Below are 3,916 nucleotides of genomic sequence, written 5' to 3'. Positions count from 1 at the left end.
CGCCTATTCACTTCGGTTTCGCTGTAGATAAGGTAATAATAAAGTTACTGACGCAGTGAGCTCCGCCCAGCAGCTTCGCATTTTTCTAGCTTTTAAAGCAACATTCCTGTTAACCATGAGTCACTCACTGTCAGATCAACACTTGCACGCAAGGTTCCTTTATCAAGTATGCATTTCACAAATGGATATACAATTTATATATCAATATCAGCAATTTGAATGTTGCATTCTCTCCCATTGTGAAAATGGTTTCATTGTTTGTCAACACTGTGTGTAACTATTAGATACTACATTGTAACATTATCACTGTAATACCATATTGTAAAATATGTAAAATGAATAATACCAAAAGTAACTAGAACAATTTTAACAAACATTTCTACTTATGGTAGTTATAAAAATAGAAGTGTTTGTGTGTGTGTGTGTGTGGGGGGGGGTTCTGCAGATAATAAATAACACTTTATATTTAACAATAAATCATTGATCATGTGTTATTGAAATGCTGGTCGAAAGGCCATGCAAATAAAAATCTTTCATGTTCGCGAGAAATAAGTGAAAACAGCAGTTGTCACTTCAATTGCTACACTTGTAAGTATTTACCACCTTCTCTGTATATATTAAGAAAAGAGAACCTGATTTACTGAATGGTGGGACCAATCGCACCAAATCTAGTTTAGTCATATAACGTAGGCTGGAACACATGGAAAGGGTCAATGAAATGTATTAATTATGCCATGCCCATTAAATATGCTGTCATTTAAATCGTGAAGGTACTGCGGTAAACGGTGGTAAACGGATCGCAAAATGAGTAAAGCATAGTAAAAGCATGGCAGCAAGGTGAATCGATGGTAACCATGATCGTTAAACACAGTAAAAACACAACGCGTTTATTAAGCTATCTTAACAGTAATGCATATGACAAGCATAGGATGTTAGCTGCAAAATGGCCTTTCAAACTTTTGAGTATTCGTTGCTTTTTTTTAATAGCCGATAACCTGGAAAAACAGTTGGTGTCGTGTATTTAGAACAGATAAGTTTAATGATTCCTTATGTGAAATAGTGACCATTGGCAGGATAATCATCATATTTGTACCAGTGAATTAGGAAATGAAATCGGAGGTTTAGAGAGGCTTATGTCGAAAATGTGTGAGAAGAAGGACGCTCAGAAATGCAAAACATTTTTGTTTTTTGAATAGCTTAGCTATAGATCGAAAGTCAAATAAAGATACAATGCTATAAAAGTTTGGAATCCGTCAGATAAACACAAGGCTGAAATATCACATGTTAAAGATTCGAATGGTGTCGCAAATGAACCTTATCAATGTATTTAAGATGGTTTTTTTTTTTTTTAATCAATGTAACAAATAAACCATTTAGCACTAGGTCTCTTTAATCAGATCATTTAAAAACAATATTCTACAACTTTTCATTATTTTTGGATTTAAAGAATACAATGGCACCATTGTTTTTGCAATTGTTTCAGTAACTTACAGTTGTTGAACTTTTTTTTAACTGTTATTAATAATATTAATTGTAATGTGACAGACATTGAGAACCATGATAGCATTGTGTAACAATTTTTTTTTTTTTTTGGTTCCTGGGTAGTAAGTGTTATTTTCTAATTGCTATGCCTCAAAAGTATAGAAAATGGTTATTATTCCCCACAAACTTTGCTTTTGTGACCAGGACAGTGATATTTTGAAATTGACCTATTTTCCAGAACATTCCAGATAGATTCAGTGCTGAGTAAACTTGGAGTAACTTCTAGAACTTTCTAGAACTTTCCAGTAATATAAATAGTAGTATAAATACAGGGGCCTTAAGCCCACCAGTTCAGTTTAGTTCCAGCTGCCTAAGTGGACACATATCTGCATTTTTCTGAGATGGCATCAAGAGGCTGCAATGGTGACATTCCTGATGGGTCTCCAAGGCGGTTTTACCAAGTTTCCCTGCTATCTTTGCCTTTGGGACAGCAGGGACACCAAGGTGCACTACCATAGGCGGGACTGGCCACAGCGGACCAAATTCTCTGTGGGGAGGAACAACGTCAAGTGGGAGCCACTGGTGGACCCCCGGAAGGTGCTGATGCCACCACTGCACATCAAATTGGGCCTTATGAAACAATTTGTCAGAGCTCTAGATAAGGAGTCGGCAGCCTTCAAGTACCTTCAAGACTTCTTCCCTAAGCTGTCTGAGGCAAAGGTCAAAGCCGGTGTCTTTGTCGGACCACAGATAAATCCTGGAGTGCAATGAATTCCTCAAGAACCTCACTATTAAGGAAAAAATAGCTTGGAACAGCTTTGTCGCAGTGGTTCGGGGCTTCCTGGGCAATCACAAGGCCGAAAACTATGTGGAACTGGTTGAGACTCTGGTGAAGAACTACGGCACAATGGGCTGTAGGATGTCCTTCAAAGTTCATATCCTTGATGCTCACCTTGATAAATTCAAGGAGAACATGGGAGCGTACTTGAAGGAGCAAGGCGAGCGCTTCCACCAGGATATACTGGACTTTGAACGCTGCTACCAAGGACAGTATAATAAGAACATGATGGGAGACTACATTTGGGGGCTGATTCATGAAAGTGATTTTCGGTATAATCGTAAATCTCGAAAAACTACTCACTTCTAAATCTTTTGTAGTCATTTTTGTATTACTTTAGTATAAATACATGTTAATTTGGATTCATATGTTGTTTTTTTCTGACTTTATGTGAATGAAAGGACACAAATTTGCTCGTTTTCTCATTGGAAATAGGTGCATTTCTAAATATCACTGTCCTGGTCACAAAAGCAAAGTCTGTGGGGAATAATAGCCATTTTCTATACTTTTGAGGCATAAGCAATTAGGAAATAACACTTACTACCCAGGAACAAAAATTGTGTTACATAGTGTAGTCGCAGTGTGAAAATAATTGATGCCAAAAACAATTACTTTAAAAACTAAAAAAGAGACCCAAAGCACAAACCGTTTCACGAAGGTAGCAAAGACACTGAAAAAAAGTAATTTTACTATTTTAAAGCAGATGGAAATGGCATTAGGGTTAATCCATACAAATACAGTACAATACCAGTTTGAACAGTGTAGTTGCATAGTAAATGTATCAGGTTCAAGTGTCATTGTTTTTTAACAGTGTTGAAATGCAGTCAGTTTGAAACAACTTCAAGCACAGCAAGCCAACGGTGAATGATCTCAAGTCATACCTCAAAACTATTTGCAATTGGCACATTCTTCTCATTCATGTCAATCATGTGGATTCCTTGAGGGAGGATGAGAGGTATCTCAGTACTTATTATTCACTGTCTATTGGAGGCCCAGTTATTTCACCTGTCAACCTGCCAGTTATACTTCGGTCATCATAGCCAAAAGCAATGATCCCTGACCTTATAGTCTAGAGCAGTGGTTTTCAACCCCAGTTCTGTGGACCCCCTGTGTCTGCTGGTTTTCATTCCAACTGTGCTCTCAAGTATTTAACTAGACCCTTCATTGAATTGATAATTTGCTTAATGAGACCTTTTTAATTGTTCGCAGATTTCAAGTTAGCTATAACAGAAAAAGGAAGACCTTATTTTAAAAGCGTTATGAAAGCTCCACTTGGTTGAAAAGTAGTACACAGTTTAGGATGTGGCCACATTATGGTCGTATTCTGTTGAGCACCTTTGTAGTATATTAGACCCTGTTATTTAGTTGGACGTACAGTTTGATAAAGGAAAGGGACTTGTTATTTAGAGCATCTGAATCTGTAACTGGGAAATCAAATCACTGTCGCAGACATTTTTAAGGAATGAAAAACTTACCAGGCGACAGTTAATGACTGATCTGAATGCTGTCTTGACATTCGAAATGCGCCAGGGAATGGGTGCAATAACCCAAACACTTACGTGAACAAGTGATATCAACAAAAACAAGTACATTAAG

This window comes from Polyodon spathula, chromosome 7 (genome assembly GCF_017654505.1).
Source record: "Polyodon spathula isolate WHYD16114869_AA chromosome 7, ASM1765450v1, whole genome shotgun sequence".
Lineage (NCBI taxonomy): Eukaryota > Metazoa > Chordata > Actinopteri > Acipenseriformes > Polyodontidae > Polyodon > Polyodon spathula.
The sequence above is the reverse complement of the archived record's forward strand: the minus strand, read 5'-3'. Positions refer to the sequence as shown.